At 33.7% G+C, this 24,899-nt stretch overlaps 1 protein-coding gene across 7 annotated transcripts in view; it reads left to right on the top strand.

Moving 5' to 3' along the window:
* celf6 (CUGBP Elav-like family member 6) overlaps positions 1-24,899 on the top strand; it is a 124,971-nt gene that overhangs the window by 26,092 nt on the left and 73,980 nt on the right. The gene's annotated exons all lie outside the window — the stretch shown is intronic.

The following is a 24,899-nucleotide window of genomic DNA, read 5'->3' as shown; positions in this document are numbered from 1 at the left end:
TAAAGTTTAATTGAGGAAGGATGAGCTCATCCCGACCATCAGCTCATCGATGAGATCATCGCAGCCTTTTCATGTGTTGTCAGAGACTCGTTATTTAATGCAGCTCTCACGAGCCTGTGTCTCTTTCTTCTCTTTCATGTCTCATTTGTTACTCCAAGACAGCAGTGAAATAGATGAATAAATCATAAATCCATTCATAAATCAAGATGCATTTACTGTACTTGCAAAACAAAATGACTTGATATAAAAGGAGAAGTCCACTTCCAGAACAACAACTCACAAATAATGTACTCACCCCCTTGTCATCCAAGATGTTCATGTCTTTCTGTCTTCAGTCGTGCAGAAATTGTTTTTTGAGGAAAACATTTTAGGATTTTTCTTCATATAATGGACTTCATTGGTGCCCCGATTTTGAACTTCCAAAATTTCAAAAGGGTCTAAACGATCCCAGCCGAGGAAGAAGGGTCTTATCTAGCGAAATGATCAGTCATTGTTTTCCAAAAATAAAAATTTGTGTACTTTTTAAGCACAAAAGCTGGTGTAGCACAGGCTCTGGGATGCACGTCCACGATGCTACGATTTAGTGATCGGTCGTTCTTGAATGATTCGTTCATTTTGAACGAATCTTTAATGTGACTCGGGAAAAACGAGTCGTCTCGGGAGTGATTCGTTCATCCTATTAGGTTCTGTACTGGAATTAGTTCACCTGTTTCAAGTCTTTGGGTTTTTCGAGTGGTTCGTTCATCTTATGGGGCGTCACGTGATGAACAAACGACTCAAACCCGAAAACTTGTCAGATAAGTGGTGAGGTGAGATAATCATAGACTAAAGACCCAGGTAAACAATGAATGAATCTTTTCTGTTTCTTATAGCATTATAGTTTTGTCTTGTTTGTAGTGTGATCAACGTTTGTGTAAGCAGTAGATGTGTTAGGGAAGTAACGCGTAACATTTTAATTATATTTTGCTAAAATGAACTTGAAAAAAGATTCGTTCATTTTGCTGAACGAGACTCAAAGGTCCGAGTCGGTAAAATGATCCGAACTTCCCATCACTACTACGAATCACGTCTAAGTTCATCATCTGTGTACTCCGCCTCAAAAAGGTAGAGTATGGTGTAAAACTCCATCTTATTTTCTCCTACAACTTCAGAATTGTCCGACATCGTTGTAGCTTTTTGTTTGTAAACAGTGTTTGACTTATTTGCACTTTCTTAGTCTTTGCACATTCGGTTTGTAAACACTGGGTCTGTAGTTCCGTGTGATCTTTCAACGTGATTCAATGGTATGTAGCGTCATGAACGTGCATCCCAGAGCCTGTGCTACACAAGCTTTTGTGCTTAAAGTATACACATTTTTATTTTCCAAAAAAAATTACTTTTTTTTTTTTTTTTTTTTTTTTTTTTTCTAGATAAGACCCTTCTTTCTCGGCTGGGATCGTTTAGAGCCTTTGAAGCTGCATTTAAACTACATTTTGGAAGTTCAAAATCGGGGCACCAATGAACTCAATTATATAGAGAAAAATCCTGAAATGTTTTCCTCAAAAACCATAATTCCTTCACGACTGAAGACAGAAAGACATGAACATCTTGTTGTTCTGGAAGTGGACTTTTCCTTTAAGGCCTAACAATGTTGCACAGAAAGCACTGAATCATGAGTTCAGTGTTTAGTTTTCAACTCAACTTCCAAAATGTGATATTACCTGACTGAGCGTCGTTTAAGATGCATATCGAAGCCTTTGACTGAAACTCCCTCAAAAATTAGGTGCCTAATGAAGCGTTTTAATGATCTGACAGCCTCGTGATGCATCAATATAGCCGCAGCGGCTCAGGAAACGTCTGTATGACTTGTACGGAGCTGCTGGGATATTTCTCTTCCTCCAGGTGTTCTCCTGCATTTCCTCCTGGGAAACACATCAGTGTGGAGCAGCAGCCCAGCGACTGTGTGTGTGTGTGTTTGTGCTGTAAACAAACAGAGGGAGGTCGAGACGCAGACTCATTAGTGAGTGAAACACACACTCGCACACTCCGGCGAGCCGCCGTCACCTGCTGAACACAATGATCAGACCTCGTCCTCCTCAAACAGAGAACACAACACACTCGAGGATCATTATGATGGAAAAACTCACTCCCAGCTATCAGGCTGGTGATATATGGTTACCAAGTTGTTCTGAGTGTTTTATGTGTGTTGCTATTTGGTTGCTAGGGTGCTTTGAGTGGTTGCTGGGGCATTCTGAGTTGTTGCTAACTTGTTTCAGGTATTTTTTGTGTGTGTTGATACTGTAAATGGTTGCTGTGGTGTTTCGAGTGGTTGCTGGGAAATTCTGAATGGTTGCTTCAGTTTTCTGAGTGTTTGTATGTTGTTATGCAGTTGTTAAGGTGTTTTAAAGGGTTGCTGGGGAACCCTGCCTAGTTGATAAGATTTTTTTTACTTTTTTTGTGTTGCTAATTGCTGGGAATACTGTGTGTGTGTGTGTGTGTGTGTGTGTGACTTTAAATTGATTCTTTGGTGTTTGTTGTTGGGAAATTCAGAACAGTTGCTGCAGTTTTCTGAGTGTTTGTGTTGCTATGCATCTAGGATGTTTTGAAGGGTTGCTGGGAAATACTGTCTGTTGCTAAGTTGTTACATATATTTTTTTTTTTTTTTTGTGTGTTGCGACTTCATGTTGCTTTGGTGCTTTGAAAGGTTGCTACCATTTTCTGAGTGTTTGTACATTGCTATGCAGTTGTTAGGGTGTTTTGAAAGGTTGCTGGGAAATACTGTTTGTTGCTAAGGTGTTTTAGGTGTTTTTTATGTGTTGCGACTTCATGTTGTTGCTGTGGTGCTTTGAATGGTTGCTATGGTTTTCTGAGTGTTTGTAGCTATGCAGTTGCTAGGGTGTTTTGAAGGGCTGCTTGGGAATTCTGGGTAGTTAACTTGTTTTGACTTTTTTGTGTTGCTAGTGTATATGGTTGCTAGGGTGTTTTGAGTGGTTGCTAAGTTGTTTTAAGTGTTTTTTTTTGTGTGTGTTTTGTGTTGTGACTTTATATTGTTTCTATGGTGTTTTGAATGGTTGCTGACAAATTCTTAAAGGTTGCTACTGTTTTTTGAGTGTTTGTGTGTTGCTATGCAGTTTTGTGTGTTGCAACTTTAAGATGTTGCTGTGGTGCTTTGAATAGTTTTCTGAGTGTTTGTGCATTGCCATGGAGTTGCTAGGATCAATTCTGCTAGGGCAATTTTGGGTAGCTAACTCTTTTTGGCTGTTTTTTGGTGCTGCTACTGTATATGGTTTCTAGGGTGTTTTGTGTGGTTGCAACTTAATTTTTTTCTGTGGTATTCTGATTGGTTGCTACAGTTCTCTAAGTGTTTGTGCATTGCTATGCAGTTTTTAGGGTGTTTTGATTGGTTGCTGGGAAACACTGATTGGTTGTTGAGTTGTTTTAAGTGTTGTTTGTGTATGATGCAACTTTATGTTGTTGCTCTGTTTTGATTCGTTGCTGGGAAATTCTGAATGGTTGCTATGGTTTTCTGAGTGTTTTAGCATTGCTCTGCAGTTGCTAGAGTGTTTTGAGTGGTTGCTGGGAGATACTATTTGTTGCTAAGCTGTTTTAAGTGATATTTTTTTGTGTGTTTTGCGACTAGTGATTATGCATGACTGTGCAGTTGCTAGGGTGTTTCATAGGGTTGCTGGGGAATTCTGGGTTGTTATCTTGTTTTGCCTTTTTGTGTTGCTACTGTATATGGTTTCTAGGGTGTTTTGAGTGGTTGCTAAGTTGTTTTAAATGTTTGTGTGTTGAAAATTTATATGGTTTCTATGGTGTTCTGAATGGTTGCTACAAATGTTTGTGCGTTGATATGCAGTTGTTAGGGTGTTTTTAGTGGTTGCTGGAAAATTCTGAAAGATTGCTATGGATTTTGGGGTGTTTGTGGGTTGCTATGCAGCTTCTAGTGTCTTTCGAGTGGTTGCTGGGAAATACTGATTGGTTGCGAAGTTGTTTTAAGTCTTTTGTGTATGTTGCGAATTTATGTTGTTGCTATGGTGTTATGTATGGTTGTTACATTTTCAGTTGTTACAGTGTTTGTGCGTTGCTATGCAGTTGTTAGGGTGCTTTGAAGGGTTTCTAGGGTATTCTGGGTTGTTGCTAAATTGTTTTAAATGAGTTGCAACTTTATATTGTTGTTAGGGTGTTTTGAATGGTTTCTAGCAAATTCGGGGTGGTTGCTAAATCATTTTGACTTTTTGTGTTGCTACTGTATATGGTTGCTAGGGTGTATTGAGTGGTTGCTGGGAAATTCTAAATGGTTGCTAAGGCGCATCTCACAGCAACAGTGTGTTTCGTTTCTGAATGAATCTGTTTTTGAATGAATCATTTGAGTCAGTGACTCAATCATTCATAAAGACAGTCAATTGATTTGTTTCTAAATGAATCAGCCGTTTGAATGAATCATTTGAACAAATCATTTGAATTTTGAGTTGCTGCCACTTACTGACTGTTTTAGTGTCACTTTTTTTTATACATGACGTTGTTTAATTATTGTTATAGAAAAATCCAAAAAATATTGAGATATCACTTTTCAGTATCGCACAGCCCTATTTCAGCGATAAGGAAGAGTGAAGACGTGTTTGTCCCCAGTGCATCAGTGTGTGTGTGTGTGTGTGTGTGTGTGGCTGATGTATCATTCACCAAGGTCATTCTCAATTAGGCTATTTGTTGAGCAGAGCCGCGTGGCGCTGGTTTAATCATGCAGACAATGAAGACAACAGCGACAAAAGCGGAAATAAATGAGCCTCCCTGTTCTCATGCAGACATGCAGCTACACGCAGCTCAAATGCTCCATTAGCCCGAGCGTTTACGAGTCTCGTCTGCGTCCCGTCACCCTCCCGTCCCATCATAACAGGTTGCTCTTAATATGTCAGTCGTGGCAGGTGGGTTGAATTAGTAAGAAAAATCTAATTTAAACCGGGAATATGGCCAGCGGCCATAAAGAGTAGCGCGTGTCACGCGTTAAATGACAGCTGCCGTGACAAATATCCAATATTTGTGTGCCGTGACGCGGCCTTGAGCGTGTTTCCAGCCCCGCGGACGGTTGTGCTTACAAACACAGCTGTAATAAATTGCAATCTGGAGCCATTTGGGTTAATGAATGATTTCTACCGGGCAAAACCCGCTAATGTCCCGTCGTCAGCTTTAACACGCAGAGAGTCACACTGCCACGCTGGCGCTCATGTCACATACATCACATACATGAAAACCAAAGACTTCTGTCTGCTTTATCAATGTGAAGATCAGGGGGATTTTGGACAAGTTCAGATATGGAATGTAAATCAAACATGTTGCTGATTTTGTCTTTTAGGATTAACGTGAAAGTGCATTTATCACTTGTTGCTTTGACCTGTTTTATAGCTATTATCAAGACCATTTGATATGCACCACAAAAAATATTTTCTTAGTATTTTTTTCCCAATACATTGAATCAAGATACGTTTACTTTAGAAGCAAAATGGCTTATAATATTAGGTCTTGTTTTCTAAAAATTGTTTTACTAGTTTATTTTTAAAACAAGAAAAATATCTAAATTCAAATGGATAATAAGATTCTTTTTCTGACCTAAGTGGCAGATTTCTTACTTTGAAGTCACATAATTCTCTTTTTTTTCAGAAAATAATTCTTTCCTTTGCAATGAAATGTATCTTGATTTGAAGAATTTTTAGACAAAAATACTAAGAAAATGTTTTTCATATCCAGACACCAGTGTTATTTTAGTATCATTGAGATATTATTATAGTTTTTAAAGTTTTTATTAATATTTAGATTTTTTTTTTGTTTGTTTTTAGATATTTTATTTTTGTTATATTTTTATATTGTTTTATTTTGAATTAAAGTTAGCAATTTTGTTTTTGTTATATATAGCTAAAACAACTAAAATGACAAACACAACAAAATTACTAAAACTTTAATTATATTTTTTATGAATATTTTGAATTTTTTATTTTTTGAGTTTTAATTTTTATACATTGTTTTATACAAAGTTTTAGAAATTTTGTTGCATGTTTTTATTACATAAAAACAACTAAAAATGACAAAAACACAACAAAATTACTAAAACGTGAATTATTATAATTTTTTATAAATTGTTTTGAGATTTTATTTTTAAACATTATAATTTTATATTATTTTAACGTTTTAGCAATTTTGTTGTGTTTTCGTCATATATAACAAAACAACTCAAACTGACAAAAACACGTTAATTATAGTTTTTATAAATATTTTGAATATTTTAATTTTTTTTAGATTTTATTTTTATATATTATTTTTATAGTGTTTTAATTTCAAAGTTGTCATATAACAAAAACAACTAAAATGACAAAAACACATAAAACTTTAATTATAGTTTTAATAAATATTTTGAATGTTTTTTTTGTTTTTAGTTTGAGATTTTATTTCTAGTCATTGTTTTATATTGTTTGTTTTAAAGTTTTAGCAATTTTGTTGCTTGTTTTTGTCATACAAAAACAACTAAAATTTACAAAAACAACAAAATTACTAAAACTTTATTAAAGTTTTTATACATATTTTGAATTTTTATTTTTTTTTATTTTTTGAGATTTTATTTTTTTATTCATTATATTTTTATATTGTTTGAGTTTGAAAGTAGCAATTTTGTTGCGTGTTTTTGTCATATATAACAAAAACAACTAAAAAATGACAAAAACACAACAAAATGATTAAAACTTGAACAATGTATGAAATTAAACTAAATTAAAATGTGAAATGTTGCCAAAAGTATATATAATTTTTAATTTAATTTCAGTTCGTATTTCAAGCAGTTTTTTTTATTTCAGTTTCAGTTGTAGTTAACTATAATAACCCTGACAGACAATAGTCCATATTGCAGTTTGATGTAAGTCCACAGCCGTATTTTATGTATTCAAATTTTGCCAAATTCCCTGACATTCGGTGACATACAGTAAATTCTATTTTTATGACTGAATATATACATACAGATCTCTCTCTCTCTTTCTCTCTCTATATATATATCTATATACATACACTCTGTATATAGTCATTGATGAAGTGACAGGTGTCTCTCAGATATGGATCTGCTGCGTTTGCTCATCTACCTGTGATTTTCTCTCTCTCTCTCTCTCTCTCTCTCTCTCTCTCTCTCTCTCTCTCTCTCTCTATGGTTTGAGCTGTGACATTTCCGTTTCCCTGGAGATGGAGTGTGCAGGCAGTTGCCATAGTAACTCAGTGCTCTTTAAGAAGCTGCCGGGCGACGGAGCAAACGAACACCTGCTGGCTTCCTGCTAATTGGCTCTTTCTTTTTCTCTTTCTCTTTCACTCCCACTTTTTTATCTCCTCGCAGTTGAACTTTTTAAGAGCGCGCCGTCTGCGAGTCTCCGCTCTGTGTTTTCTCTAATAGTTGCCATCACTTGCTGTTTTTAGCATGGACTATTTTGAATATGCATCCTGTTGTGCCCTTTTTTTTGCTGTTTCCTGCCATAGTAATGTGTTTCAGACCAAGTACGCCGTTATATACAGCGCGTGTTTGTCTGAGAGCGAGCGTACGGACGAATCATCATTACAAGCGCTGACACTCCAGATAAAGTGCAGGATGGATTCATATTCTGCCTGTCGACAGGTGAATGGCCCAAATTGCTTGTCAGCTGTGTGCTGAGCGACGCACGAGCGATAGGAAAATGAGCGTGTCCGTTAAAATCCCCAGACTCCATTTCCTTCTTCCGTTTTCAATTAAGCGTTACGTATGTTTGTGCCTGATAACACGCAGCTGTTGACCTGAGAGACATCCATTACAATTATGAAATCTCCACACGTCACCAGTGAAACGGAGAAGCAGAAGTGATTGTGCCGAAGCAGACGCCCGTCAGACGATAGACAGCTGTCAATTACACGTTTTAATTTACAAGCACAGAAAACAAACTTTAACACATTAGTTTAACATGCATTTGGACGTGCAACATGCAACAGTTACATTTTATTTTAACGTTTTATTTTTCACTAGATTTCAAAACATTTGAAAAGCTGTTTTAACACACTTAAAGGAGAAGTCCACTTCCAGAACTACAATTTACAAATACTGTACTCACCCCCTTGTCATCCAAGATGTTCATGTCTTTCTGTCTTCAGTCGTAAAGTAATTATGTTTTTTGAGGAAAACATTTCAGGATTTTTCTCCTTATAATGGACTTCATTGGTGCCCTGATTTTGAGCTTCCAAAATTATTTTAAATGCAGTTTCAAAGGGCTCTAAACGATCCCAGCCGAGGAAGAAGGGTCTTATCTAGCGAAACGATCAGTCATTTTTGTAGAAAAATAAAAATTTGTATACTTTTTAAGCACAAAAGCTGGTGTAGCACAGGTTCTGGGATGCGCGTCCACAATGCTACGAATTAGTGATGGGTCGTTCTTGAACGATTCTTTCATTTCGAACGAATCTTTACTGTGACACGGGAAAAACGAGTCGTCTCGGGGAGTGATTCGTTCATCCTATTAGGTTCTGCACTGGAATTAGTTCACCTGTTTCGAGTCTTCGGGTTTTTCGAGTGGTTCGTTCATCTTATGGGGCGTCACGTGATGAACGAACGACTCAAACCCGAAAACTTGTCAGATAAGAGGTGAGGTGAGCGAATCATAGACTAAAGACCCAGGTAAACAATGAATGAATCTTTTCTGTTTCTTATAGCATTATAGTTTTGTCTTGTTTGTAGTGTGATCAACGTTTGTGTAAGCAGTAGATGTGTTAGGGAAGTAACACCTAACATTTTAATTATATTGTGCTAAAATTAACGAAATTAACGAAATGACTCAAAAAAAGATTCGTTCATTTTGCTGAGCAAGACTCACAGGTCCAAGTTGGTAAAATGATCTGAACTTCCCATCACTACTACGAATCACGTCTAAGTTCATCATCTGTGTATTGAGTATGGCAAAAAAACTCTATCTTATTTTCTCCTACAACTTCAAAATCGTCCGACATCGTTGTACTTTTTTTTTTTTTTTTTTTTTTTTTTTGTAAAAAGCGTTTGACTTGCACTTTCTTAGTCTTTGCGCGTTCACTTTGTAAACACTGAGTCTGTAGTTTGACCTTTCGACGTGATTCAATAGCATGTAGCATCGTGAACGCTACGCTCGTGACAAGAAGATAAACTTTGTTGTCATCCCTTCAAAACTATTCAAAATTATACCGTTTTAAGATTATACTATTTTATATCTCCCCTACTGCAATACTCAACTGTTTTTTAAGATATTTTGAGAAAAACAAATTTGTGGTTCTTTTATCTGTCACACAAAAATACATTACGTCACACTAAAAGAAAAAACGGTAGTATTTCTATTTAATTTTGAACATGTCAAATGAGAAAGAAAGTTTAATTTTGATACAAACAATATCAAACAATAATTTTGATACAAACAATATGTGTTTTAAATAAAACAAAATAATTTTCATCAGCAAAATTCAGTCTCGTAGTCAATCAGTACGTTACTGAAACTCTTCTAGGGGTTGAACAAATCTTATTTAATTATTTAAAATGCTTTTTAAAGACCCCTTGTCCTGTGGTATGACATTTTTGTCCTGTGGTGTGACAGTAAAGGTGTCACCGTTGGACATGATCTGTCACACCATAGGACGTTTTAGCGTTTTGTGTTAATTAATGACCTTGCCATTGTCATTAGCAATAGTTTTCCATGATTATGTAGTTTAATATACAGTTTTTAATGAACAAATTTAGGGGTGTCACACCAAAGGACAACAAAATGTAACACTTTGTAGTGGCTCGAAAAAAGTTAAATATTTGAACAATTCTGAGACAAAAAAAAACAGTGACCGGAGGCTTCAGTAACACAATCATGAATGGGGTCCTTCAACTAATTAAGTTTTCTCTGAAACTGGGCGATTTACAATCTGGATGTGGTGTCACACCAGAGGACATGGTTTTCAGAGACAAAATGTATCAAGTTCTGATGCTTTCAGAAATACATGGTATTTTTATTTTTATGCTTTTTTTTTTTATTTGTAAAAGTTGTAATTTATTGAACCATGCTTGAGACAGTCACACCATATGACAATTTTGAGAATTTTAAGTACTTCAAGAATTTATAGGAAAACATGGTTATTACCAAAACTGGCTTCATTTTCTTTAAGCAAAATATAATTTATTCATTCTTTCCTTTAATTTTGGGCTGAAATATGATCCAGATGATGTTCTTGAGCAGTTTGATGAGATTAACTTGTTGATGCTGATTGTGACTGAAGAGCTGAAGTGTTTGTGTTTTCTGTTGAAACTCCAGTCAACTCTGATCTTTCTCACTCCAGCTGTGTCTGTTCTCTGTGCAGCAGTGATCTGGACTAGAATAAATCCATTTAAAAGCTCTCCTGATGTTTAAATATCCTCTCTGGCCGCTGGAGATTCGGGATCTGTGCCAGCGTAGATTTCTGCTGAATCAGACTTTAGGATTCGAGGACGCTCTTTAATGTTTGCCCTTTAAAGGAACGTTTAGAGCAAAGACTACTTTTTGATGTGCTTTTGTTTTTGGCCTTTTATTGTAGCCAGTTGTAGTCTGTGTTTCTGTTTGGATCCTGCGAAAACACCAAAATTGATCAAGGGTAATTGTAAGTAATTTTTTTTTTCTTCAGTTTTTATTTTTATTTTTATTTTTATTTAATTTTAATTTTTTTTCTAAATATTTTTTTTTTTTCTGTAAAGGTCTTTGAATTATCGCTGTGCATAAAAAGTGCTACATAAGTAACACATGATTAATACTAGTGTTGTTTCTATAGTTTCTATGCTGTTATAGTGTTTTTATTAATAATAATTTTTTATTAATGTGTGTGTATATATATATATATATATATATATATATATATATATATATATATATATATATATATATATAATGTGTGTATATATATGTGTATATATATGTGTGTATATATATGTGTATATATGTGTGTATAATATATATATATATATATATATATATATATATATATATATATATATATATATATATATAATGTATATGTATATATATATATGTATATATGTATATATATATGTGTATATATAATATAATATAATATAATATAATATAATTTTTTTTCTATATTTTTTATTATTTTAGTACATCAACTTAAACTAAATGAAGATTAGCTGTCAACTTACTGAAATATATATATATTTTTTTCCTTTTTTTTTTTTACATTGTTTAATTTAGTTTCATAATAACCCTGGGTGATACACCCAATTTAAAATTGAAATTATTTATTATTTTATGTATTTTATAAAATATTATTTTATATTTTATAATATTATATATTTAATTTTTTATATATATTTTATAAAATATGTATTATTTTTTGATATTTTAATTTTTATTTTATTTTATTACTTAGTATAAACTCTATAGAAATATTTTATATAAAAATATTAGAATTAAATAATTTAAAATGAAGAATAATAATAATAAAAAATATTAATAATTAATAAATTAGCAGTTTTATTTTTAGAATTTTTTTTTTTTTTCAATTTTCTGTCCTGGATGTGATGTTGATTTCATTTGGACAGTCATGTTCTTACGCAGTATTAAAAATGTTATTAAAGCACAACATTTACGGAAAGCACAAAATAAACAAAAATGAGCATCAGAATGTATTTTATTCAAACACAGAAAGACATCGATACACTGAACTTTTCAGTCTGATTTGTATGTTGGACAAATGGCAGATTCAGCATGATGATTGGTCAGATCGCCTGTCAATCAAGCTGTTTGAGAAGAGTTAATTAGCAGCTCTTTCTGCATCATGAGCTCTTCCTCTCTCTGTCTCACCAGTGTTCAGGCCGTGTCATTTTTCCACATCAAACTCACATCTGTATCGTGTGCTTTCACACCTCAGTGTTTAGTGTGTTTAGCCCAGTGCGCTCGTCCTTCTCTGTGCTCAACACAAGAGTCTTCATCCCTGTCATTACCGCTGCACGCTCACAAATCTGCATGTGCTTTCACGCTGCTGCTTCCACGTACTCTTTATTTTTAGCCTCAATGGCTAATTAGCGTGAACTGGAGTAGAACCGGCGGCACAAACAGTGAACATTAGCACACGCGCGTTAATGAGAGCAGGATCGGAGGAGCAGGCGTGTAATTTTATCTGTGTTTATATGTTCACTCAGAACGGATGACCGCATCCAGAAACACCAGGTTACTGGTGTCAACAAACACTGCCGTCGCTCAGATTCTGATTAGAGTTTCATGCTTCATAAAGTGCTGTACTTTACTGGACACTATGCTAATAATCATCTTTAAGTTGCCTTACAGCATCATTTTAAGAACATGGTATATCGCACACTACCAGGATGAATTCCATGAAGAAATATTCTTATATCTATATAATGGCCTTAAATATATAATACACAATTTATTTATTTAGTAGTCAATTAATTTATATTAATATAATGGTTAAAAAATGATTATGAATTTATTTAAATTATTTATACATGAATGCAAGTAAATTATAAATATTAAATACATAAATACACACACACACACACACACACACACACACACACACACACACACACACATATATATATATATATATATATATATATATATATATATATATATATATATATATATATATATATATATATATATATATATATATATATATATATATATATATATATATATATATATATATCGCATAGGCATTAGTAGTATTAATTTATTTTATTTTTTTAAATACTTTATTTGTTTAATATATAAAATAATGTAATATAATATAATATAATATAATATAATATAATATAATATAATATATAATTATTATTTTTTAAAATAATTATTAATGTAAATATTGCCATTAGTAGTAGTAGTATTGTTTTTTGTTTGTTTTTTTTGGTGATTAACCATATTTTATATTTATCTAAATATATGTTTTAAAAAAAAGTGTAACTAAATAAACTAATTTAAACAATTTATTACAAATAACGTAATATATAAAATAATTTTATTATTATTATTATTATTATTATTATTATTATTATTATTATTATTATTATAGGACATTTCTTGTGGGACAAAAGCATTTATTTATTTAATCTTTATGTACTTTTCTTTTTTTTTATATACTCTATTTTGGTGCAAATTATTTAAGAAATTAAAAAAGAAAATTAATAAAGAATTTTAAAATATCTTTTAAAGGACATTCGTTGGTACGGTAAGGTTACTACATTTCATATTTATATAAATATATGTAAAATGCATATATAAAATATATGAAATCCTGGTAAATATGGTAGAAAAATACAAATAAATCACTCATGTATATATGATTTATGGGCCATTTCTTTTTGTGAAATTCGCTCACAGTGCTATTACCATCTGATACCGTCCAATTGGTGTCGCCACATTAGGTTTTTGTCAGGGAAACGCTGATGGTCAGTGTTTGTATGAAGAGATCAGTCCTCCGCTCGGGTCAAAGCTAATGGACTGTCCGATATGAGGCATCGCTGCCATTTTTAGCCTCCACCTTAAAGGCGTCTCCTGCTTTAGATGTTCCTGCTCGATGAGACGGTTTGCCCTAAACAGCGTTCGATCATGTTTGAGAGAGAATGAGACATTAAGGTGGGCATCTGGGGCCATCGCTGTCTGTCAGCCGAGCTCCATAAACTCACACGAGGTGTCACTGTAAAATATGTGCCCTCATCTAGTTCACATTTATTCTCGCCGCTCTTTGTTTGGGCCTCATCCGTAACCATAATGCACCTGGCATGCTTGAGGAAGCTGGGCGAGAGCGTCTGGCTTTGGAAGGAGGCGGCACACCCGGATTATTTGTCACGGCGTCCGCGTTGAGACGGGAGACGCTCGCTAACGTGTGTCTGTATTAGTTTGGTTGGGCTCGGCTGATTCGACCTGAGATGGAGCTGTTTGTTTCTATCAGCGTCTGTCCTCACTTCCTGGTTATTTCTACATTCATTAGGTTGACTTGAGAAAGCAACCTTCTGATCTGCTGTTTAAGATGCTGCTGCTGCTGCTTCTTTTTCTTATGAGACTAAAATTTCTGAACACTCCTCCTCCTAGAGCTTTCAAGCTACAACCACCAAACTCAGCCCAGATCTTCAGACTGATCCGATTTACGGATTTCATAAAAATTAAGATTAAAAATAATGAAAATCCCATTGACTTACATTGATGGAGTCCATCAGTGTGTCTGTCTCGCTAGCAAACCAAGCCTAGCAACTGGAATCATGCTAGTAAATTGCTATTCATGTTAACAACATGCTGGTAACGTGCTAATCATACTAGAAACATGTTAGAAACATGCTAATCATGCTAGTAACATGCTAGCAACATGCTAGTAAGATACTAATCATGCTAATAACATCTTAATAATGCTAGAAACATGCTAGTAACATACTAGTAAAATGCTAATCATGCTAATAACATCTTAATAATGCTAGAAACATGCTAGCAACATACTAGTAACATGTTAATCATGCTAATAACATCTTAATAATGCTAGTAAAATGCTAATCATGCTAACAATATGGTAATCATGCTAGAAACATGCTAGCAACATACTAGTAACATGTTAATCATGCTAATAACATCTTAATAATGCTAGAAACATGCTAGTAACATACTAGTAACATGTTAATCATGCTAATAACATCTTAATAATGCTAGAAACATGCTAGTAACATACTAGTAACATGCTAATCATGCTAATAACATCTTAATAATGCTAGTAAAATGCTAATCATGCTAACAATATGGTAATCATGCTAGAAACATGCTAGCAACATACTAGTAACATGCTAATCATGCTAATAACATCTTAATAATGCTAGAAACATGCTAGTAACATACTAGTAACATGTTAATCATGCTAATAACATCTTAATAATGCTAGTAAAATGCTAATCATGCTAATAACATCTTAATAATGCTAGAAACATGCTAGCAACATACTAGTAACATGTTAATCATGCTGATAACATCTTAATAATGCTAGAAACATGCTAGTAACATGTTAATCATGCTAACATCTTAATAATGCTAGTAAAATGCTAATCATGCTAACAATATGGTAATCATGCTAGAAACATGCTAGCAACATACTAGTAACATGTTAATCATGCTAATAACATCTTAATAATGCTAGAAACATGCTAGTAACATGCTAATCATGCTAACAATATGGTAATCATGCTAGAAACATGTTAAAAACTTGGTAGTCATGCCAGAAACATGTTAACAATGTTAACAACATACTAGTAACATGTTAATCATGTTAGAATCACGCTAGCAACATGCTAGTAACTTGGCAGTCATGTTAAAAAACATACTAGTAACATGTTAATCATGCTAGAAACACGTTAGCAACATGCTAGTGATTTGCAAGTCATGCTAGAAACATACTAGCAACATGCTAGTAACTTGCTAGTCATGCCAGAAACATGTCAGCAACATGCTAATCATGCTAGTAACCTGTTAATCACGTTAGAAACAAGCTAGCAACATGCTATTAACTTGTTAGTCATGTTAACAATATCCTAATCATACTAGAAACATGCTGGAAACATGCTGGTAACTTGTTAGTGATGCTAGTAACATGCTAGTAATGTTAGAAATGTGTTAGCAACATGCTAGTGATTTGTAAGTCATGCTAGCAAATTGCTACTCATTCTAGTAACATGCTAGTAACATGGTAGTTATGCCAGAAACATGTTAGCAAAAACCCAATCATGCTAGTAACTTGCTAGTCATGTTAAAAAACATGCAAGTAACTTGTTAATCATGTTAGAAACAAGCTAGCAACATGCTAGTAACTTGTTATTCAAGCTAGTAACGTGTTAATCATGCTAAAAAACATGCTAGCAATATGTTACATGCTAATTATGTTAGTAACATGTTAATGTTAGTACCTTGCTAGTCATGCTAGAAACATGCTAGCAACATGCTAGTGATTTGCAAGTCATGCTAGTTAATTGCTAATCATTCTAGAAACATGCTAGTAACGTGGTAGTCATGCCAGAAACATGTTAGCCAAATGCCAATCATGCTAGTAACTTGCTAGTCATGTTAAAAAACATGCTAGTAGCTTGTTAATCATGCTAGTAGCATGTTAATCATGTTAGAAACAAGCTAGCAACATGCTAGTAACTTGTTAATCATGCTAGTAACGTGTTAATCATGCTAAAAAAAACATGCTAGCAATATGTTACATGCTAATCATGTTAATAACATGTTAATGTTAATACCTTGTTAGTCATGCTAGAAACATGCTAGCAACATGCTAGTAACATGCTAATCAAGCTATTATCGTGTTAATCATGTTAAAAACATGCTAGCTACATGCTAATCATGCTAGCAACATGCTAGTAACTTGCTAGTCATGCCAGAAACATGTTAGTAACATGCCAATTATGCTAGTAAAATGTTAATCATGCTAGAAAAAAGCTAGCAACATGATAGTAACGTGTTAATCATGTTAGCAAAATGCTAGTAACTTACTGGTCATGCTAGAAATGTGTTAGCAAAATGCTAGTCATGCCAGTAACTTGCTAATCATGTTAAAAAAAACATGCTGGAAACATGCTACCTAAAGTTTGTCTTGACAAACTTTTTTTTTTTATTTAGTTATATAGTTATATAAAGTCCAATAAAGTCCATTTCCTGTTGTCTCTCACATTAAGCTGTGTTGGACTGTTTTGGCTTGTAAACGGTGCAGATTTCTCTCCTGATTCAGACCAGAAAACTTTTTCACTGGAGGAAGTGTTATTATGGATTATGGACTCATATTTTAGTTAAAAACATTTCAGTGATGGATTTGTTTCAGCTTTTGTCTTCTGGAGTGGTGTGGATTACTTGTGGATTATTGTGATGTTTTTCTCAGCTGTTTGGACTCTCATTCTGACGGCACCCATTCACATCCATTGGTGAGCAAGTGATGCAATGACGCATTTCTCCAAATCTGATGAAGAAACAAACTCATCCTAATCTTGTTAAATCGATAAAAATCAAGGTTTTGTGTTTTGAGTGGTGAGTTCATGACAGGAATGAAGGACCAACAGGTAGTTTGTATGGATGAATGCTGGGCTGTTGTCAGGCAGGAGTGTGTGTGTGTGTGTGTGTGTGTGTGTGTGTGTGTGCTGTTGTTAGGCAGGACTCTGGCTGATGTAATCCGCTGTAACATTCCTCCAGTCGTGTTCTTCTCCTCACACACACTGTCACTGTCTGTAATGCAGTTTAACTTCAGGCTCTCGTCAAGCTCACGACACACACACACTCTTCTCTTCACTTCATGTCATGTGTTGAAAGCAGTGTCCTCACAGAGATCTTCATTTGCAGCGCTGATGACGTTTCCTCACGACTGCAGTCAAACGACTTGCAGCTAAAGGAGTTTTTCTCCATATTTGAGTCACTGGTTTTTAGTGTTTTTCTCATCTAGCTTCATTAGCTGATTAGAAGAATTTTGGTTTTAAGTTTGTGTTTTGAAATCCTTCTCTCTCTTTCTCTCTCCCACACTGGGTCTGTGTCTCTCGGCCCTCAGGTGCAGGAGCGTCTTCGTCCGCTCGTGATTCACCGCTGACCTTTCCATCATTGAATTAGTGCAGACGATGAGAAACACGAGCGTATTACTCCGCCGTTACCACCATCATCACAGATTTAAAGCGATCTGGTTTTGTTGCTAGTTTAATTAACTGATATCTCGCCTCATTGAACCTTTAATGATTTATTCTTCCTCAGATTAAAATTTTTGTACACTTTCTTTGAGTTGCACCACGAAACGGCTGATGACGCACCTTTAATGATTGTTTAATTAAACCCTTCAGCATTTGTCAGAGCTGAGTTTATAAGGATTTTTAGTTGCTTATTCAGTTTGAGGTCGTATATATATGCTATTATACTACTAAAAGTTTAACAGGTATTTATGTTTAAAATGCACATTGATAATAATCAGAAATGTTTCTTGAGCAGCAAATCAGCATATTAGAATGATTTCTGAAGGGCCATGTGACACTGAAAATTCAGCTTTAATTTCAGAAATAAATTACGTTTTAACAGATATTCATGTAGAAAATTGCTATTTGAAATTATAATATTTTTTTTTTCACATTTTTACTGCATTTTTTATCAAATAAAAGCAGAAAATCAGCATATTAGAATGATTTCTGAAGGATCATGTGACACTAAAGACTGGAGTAATGATGCTGAAAATTACAGGAATAAGTTACTTTTTAACAGATATTGACATAGAAAACCATTATTTTGAAGTGCAATAATATTTTAGAATTTGTACTGTTTTTGATCAAAAAATGCAGCCTCGGTAGCAAAAGAGAGCCCTTTCAAATCATTAAAAAATGTTACTGAGGCTAACCTTTATACTGTACATGTCATATTATATGCTTCACAAAAATACAATAAAAATAATAAAAATATAATTTATGACATATAATAAAAAGAGAAAAAATATGAATTTTTTTAAATAAACATGTATGTTCAAAATTGTCATATAACACAGAAACCTTTATATAAAAACTGTTAGTTATGTCTTTTATTTTTAAATGTACAGTTTGGCAAAATTGTATTATTATTATTATTAGTAGTAGTAGTAGTAGTAGTAGTAGTAGTAGTAGTTATCAGGATGATATTGCTAACTAATATTGTACCATAAAGATGTTTGTGTGACCGAATGATCTCTAGAATGAGACTGATTAGCAATAGCAACTACTGTTCATGTCGTATTATATGCTTCACAAAAATACAATAAAAATGCTAAAAAATATAATTTATAACATATACTATAATAAAAAGTAAGAGAAAAAATATGCATGAAAAAAATGCATTTTTAATATAAATATGCATGTTCAAATGTGTCATAATACACAGAAACCTTTGTATAAAAACTTATTATGCTTCAGAAAAATACAATAAAATGATAAATATATGACACATAATAAAAAGTAAGAGAAAAAAACATGCACATAAAATATGGATTTTTTTTTCATAAATATGCACGTTCAAATTTGTTATACATAAAAACTATTATTTATGTCTCTTATTTCAAATGTACATTTTGGTAAAATTTATTATTATTAGTAAGTAAAGTTTTTACATTTTTTGTTTTATTGTTGTTATTATTGTTTTTATGATTATTCTACTGCCTTTTTTGTGAATTATTGTTTTTATTATTATTATTATTATTATTATTATTATTATTAGGATTATTCTACTTCCTTTTATGTAAAGCACTTTGAATTACCTTTGTGTATGAAATGTGCTATATAAATAAACTTGCCTTGCCTTGTCTAGTAGTTATCAGGATGATATTGATGACTAATCTCGTACCATACAGATGTTTGTCCAATTTAATGATTTCTAGAATGAAACTAATTGGCAATAGCAACTAGCAAACAGCAGTTTATCTTCAGTCTGTAGTTGGACCGTGTGAGCACTTACGTCAGGACTAGTTCAGCTCCGGTCAGCTCAGATCGTGGTCGAGTGCTGATGGCGGATGACAGATGATGTTATTCAGTCCGTGTCTGGAGCCTGTGGGTGAATAAAGGTCAGCGTCTCTGCTCTGCATACGCCGTATCGTACATTACCTTTAATAACTCGCAATGCACTTATTTCTGATGTGCTATCGGAGCGCTCCGGCGGTTAACCTGTTTAATAGTGTCTGAAAATCAGAGTGGACAAAAAGAGCCGAAGGGGAGAGAGAGACAGAGAGACGGTTCCTCGTTCTCTTGGTTTGTTGCACTTGTCTCTTTCTATCATGTTCACCCGTTCTCCTGCTCGCCCTCTCACGGCCTCAGGGGTGATTAAATCACACACACACACGCACACAAACAAACACGTCAGAGCTGCACACACACAAACACATGCTTGTGTCTCTTCCTGAGCATGTAGTTATATTTACGAAAACAGTACCATGGTATCAAGGATGCATCAAATTGATCAAAAGTGACGAAGACATTTGTGATGTTACATGAGTTTTCTATTTAAAATAAATGCTGTTCTTTTGAACTTTCTATTCATTTGTGAATCCTGAAAAATAAAACGTAATGCATATGCAAATGTTGCGATTCATGTTGTTTGAGGGGAGTTTACCGTAGTAAAGACGCTGCTGTGATCTGTTGGATTTCCTCATGTTAACTCACTGTGGTTTAGAGGAGAAACAAGGTTTTCGTTTGATGTTTGTGTTGTGATTTGTGCTTCAGACGAGCAAGAAAGTGTGTAATGAGTCATTATGATCTGATCACACACACACACCTGAGGGAGATTCAGCCTTTCTTTGTGTTTCAACATCAGACTGAATCATTTGCTAATAATGTCACTGCTGCTTTGCAAGGTTTCCTGGAAAATCACTACAAATATAAGCATGTCTTAAGCCGTTTAAGAGTTTTTAGGATGGTGTAACATCCTAAAAGGTGGGCTGTAGAGTTATTATAGTTACTAAAACTAAAACCATTCAAAATAAAATCATTACTTGAAATAAAATAGATGTTTAATAAAATATTTAAAAACTTTTTTTCAGCTAATTGTCACAGAAACATTTCTTATTTTAATTTGAGCATGTATTTGCAAAAACAATACCATGGTATTACCATTACAGTAATATCATAGTACTGTAGCACTTTCCTTAAGTACTCTAAATATAAATACGTTTCAGTCAATATGCTTTACTGTATGTACTTCAGTAGTTCTTTGTGTGTATATATTTTTATTATCATTTTATTATATTTTTCGTGATGCATATACAGTGAGTTTTGCATATAGGATGCGTTAAATTGATACAAAGTGACAGTAACGTCTTACAAAACATATTGTTATAATGTAACAAAATATTTCTGTTTAAAATAAATGCTTTGCTTTTAAACTTTCTATTCATCAAAAATCCTGAAACATAAAATGTATCATAGTTTCTACAAAAATATAAAGTTTTCAAAGATTTTTTGATAAAATCAAAAATGTTACTGATAAAATAAAATATTCAAAAAAACTTAAAATAAAGCAAATGAAAATGTATTAAAAACCTAAAAAATAAACTAAAATTGAAATAAATAAACATTAATTAATTAAACCATAAAATAAAACTAAAATAGAAACTAATTCAAAATATTAATAAAAACTAGTAGCTCAGTAGTATCTTAGTAATACTAAAATAACGCGTGTCCTTGGACCTTAAAACCAGGGTTCATTTTTTGAAATTGAGATTTATACATCATCTGAGGGCTGAATAGATAAGCTTTCCCCATTGATGTATGGTTTGTTAAGATAGGACAATATTTGGCCGAAACTATTTGAAAATCTGTAATCGGATGCAAAAAATCTAAATATTGAAAAAATGTCCTTTAAAGTGGTCCAAATGAAGTTCTTAGCAATGCATATTACTAATCAAAAATTAAGTTTTGACATATTTACAGAAGGAGGTTTACAAAACATCTTCATGGAACACGATCTTTACTTAATATCCTAATGACTTTTGGCATAAAAAAAACATTGATCATTTTGACCCATACAATGTATTTTTGGCTATTGCTACAAATATACTTGTGTGACTGGTTTTGTGGTCCAGGGTCACAAATGTGATGCATTAAGTCTGCTAGTCAAGCAGTGTGTTAAGCACAAATGTGTGGAGTCCCAATCATGAACAATAAGATCCAAACATCTTTATCTGGGACAGTTTTTTGGCACGTGTGTAAAGGTTTGTGTAGCTGTGGAGGTGAACTCCACAGTTAAAGTCAAATCTCCTTCATTCTGATTGGCTGATGTTCTGCTGCTCTTCAGGGAGTCGTCCCAGTTTTTTTCACTCTTCGCTCAGCCAATCAAAGGTGAGCGATGTCAGCATTGTAGTGCGATTGGCTGCTCTGATGTTGGGCCAATCTGTCTGTCCAATCGGTGTTTTTTCCAGCAGTGCTTCCCAGCTGGCATTGCAGCGGCGTGTGTGATGTTTACATCAGTGAAACCATGCTCCGTGTTTACAATATCAGGCTATAGCATTTGTGTTTACCGTGCGAAATATTAATATCGGTGTAACCCTGTTAGACGTTATAAACGCTCATCTGCTCTGATATCGTTTCATTATCATAAACAACAACAGCATCGGCGCAGCGTGACATCCGGAGCGGGAGGCAGGTGTGCTGCGCCGCTTTATCTATCGTCTTTGTGTTCGCACACCTTCCACAAGCATTTCTGATGATAGTTTTATGTGTTTGTTCTTGTTGAAGAGGTTTGTAAGCTTTTCTGTGTACTGTAAACATTACAGGTAGTGTATTAGGGTTAGAATATGAAATAAATACTGTGACAGAAAACACCGAATCTGTCAGAGAGAAGAAAGACACGACAACAGAATGTCTTTTATAATATACAATTACTTGTGTTGAATCGTGGCATTGAGTATACAGATGAGGTCAAAAGTTTACATCCCCCTTTCAGAATCTGCAAAATGTTAACTGTTTTACCAAAATAAGAGAGATCATATTAAATGCATGTTAATGTTTATTTAGTACTGACCTGAATAAGATTTTTCACATAGATGTTTACATATAGTCCACAAGAGAAAATAGTTGAATTTATAAATGACCCTGTTCAAAAGTTTACATACACTTGATTCTTAATACTGTGTTGTTTTCTGAATGATCCACAGCTGTGTTTTTTTGTTTAGTGATAGTTGTTCTGTTCAAAAGTTTTCACCCCCCGGCTCTTAATGCATGGTTTTTCCTACTGGAGCATCCGTGAGTGTTTGAACCTTCTGTAATAGTTGCATACGAGTCCCTCAGTTGTCCTCAGTGTGAAAAGATGGATCTCAAAATCATACAGTCATTACTAGAAAGAGTTCAAATACACAAAAATGCTTAAAAAACAAAGAATTTGTGTGACCTGAAGGATTTTTCTGAAGAACAGCAGCCAGTTTTAACCGTTCAGGACAAACAAGGGACTCATGAACAACTATCACTAAACAAAAAAACACAGCTGTGGATCATTCAGGCAACAACACAGTATTAAGAATCAAGCATATTTTAACTTTTGTACAGGGCCATTTGTATAAAGTCAACTGTTATTTTCTCTTGTGTACTATGTTAACATCTTTTATGTGAAATGTCTTATTCAGGTCAGTACTAAATAAATAATAACATGCATTTTGTATGATATTATTTATTTTATTTTAGTAAAATGGTAACAGTTTGCAGATTCTAAAAAGGGGAAGTGAACTTTTGACCTCAACTGTATGAATATTGTGGCTGTTATGATGAATTGCATGTGAATTGCTTGTTTGTAAGTCACTTTGAATGTAGAAAACAAGTGGATTAGTTTAGTGCTGGTGGATGAAGAGCGCTAAAGCCTGAAATCTGTTGTGAAGCCAGTGCAGTGAGACAGAGACATTTTAATTGTAAATATGTTTTATTCAGTGCCAAAAAGCATTGATAAAAATAAAAATATCTAATTTAAAGTTGAGTAATTCGCACAGTATTTGTGCATATCTAAAAACGCAAGACACAGCGCTCAGGAATGTATTTTTAAAAAGGTTTTTTTTTTTTTTTTTTTTTTTTTTTTTTTTTTACTTTTTGAATTTGTTTTTATTTTGATCTTTTCCATTTTCACTTTAATTTTAGCTAAAGTGTTAGTAATTTTATTGTGTGTTTCTATCATTTTAATTTTTTTTTCAGTCTATGTTTAAGTTTATTTAGTTTTAGTTAAAGTTAAACTAATCAAACATAAGAAATGCTGCCTTGGCAACCAGCTGAAATACATTTTTGAAAAAGAAAAGGTTTTAATTTTATTTATTTATTTATTTTCAGTATGAGAGCTCACAGCTACAGTCTGTCTCTTTTGTAAATACTTTTTTGACATCAGGTTTTTTAAGCTGAATGTAAATGTCTTCTGGTTCACGTAAACGCACACTTTGCATCAGGAATGTATATTTATGTGACACTGTAATTTTTAAGGGTCATATGTGTTATAAAAACAGTCAAACGCTGCTGTTTAGTGACGGTTGTACTTATGTGAGTCTGTAATTCATCATCAAGTGACTTGGTGACTAGTTCTTGATTAACAGTGAGGCCAGGTTGTTCTCAGAGCATCCTAATGGAGTCTGACTGTGACCCGGGACAATGAGAGAGAGCAAAGGAGTTCAGACTGACTCACAAACACTCAGTATTTACATGAAACACGTGTCTGATGTCTCTACACGGATCCTGTAGCGGCTCCAGCTCGTTTCATCACGCGCCTCACTGACCAGCACATGTTTTATTCATCTGTGTGTGTGTGTTTGAGAGTAGGTTGATAAACTGGTACATGCACATACAGTCCTGACAGAAGAAACAACACACACACAGACAAACGCAACACTACAAGAGCGTTTAATGAGCAACAACACACTTTTCAACAACACAGATATTCATTCACCGCAAGTCATTTATGTGATCAAAAATACAGGGAAATTGTGAAATATTATTGCAATAGCTGTTTTCTACGTGAATATGTGTTAAACTATAATTTATTTCTGTGAGTCAAAGCTGAATTTTCAGCATCATTACTCCAGTCTTCAGTGTCACATGATCCTTCAGAAATCATTCTAATATGTTGATTTGCTCAACAAACATTTATGATTATTATCAATGTTGAAAACAGTTGTGCTGCACAACTTTTTTGGGGAAACTGTGGTACATTATTTATTTATTTTTTTTAGAATTCACAGATGAACAAATTTCAAATAAACAGCATTTATTTGAAATAGAAACCTTTTGTAACATTATAAATGTCACTTTTGATCAATTTAATGCATCCTTGAGTTACAAAGTATCAATCTGTGTAACGTGAGTAAATTTCCAACAGTTTGCTGCATCAAAAAAGCGTTAAATAATAAAAACCATATTGAAGAAAATTCTAATA

This window comes from Labeo rohita, chromosome 18 (assembly GCF_022985175.1).
Source record: "Labeo rohita strain BAU-BD-2019 chromosome 18, IGBB_LRoh.1.0, whole genome shotgun sequence".
NCBI classification, from domain to species: domain Eukaryota; kingdom Metazoa; phylum Chordata; class Actinopteri; order Cypriniformes; family Cyprinidae; genus Labeo; species Labeo rohita.
This window is presented reverse-complemented; position numbering and strand designations above follow the sequence as displayed.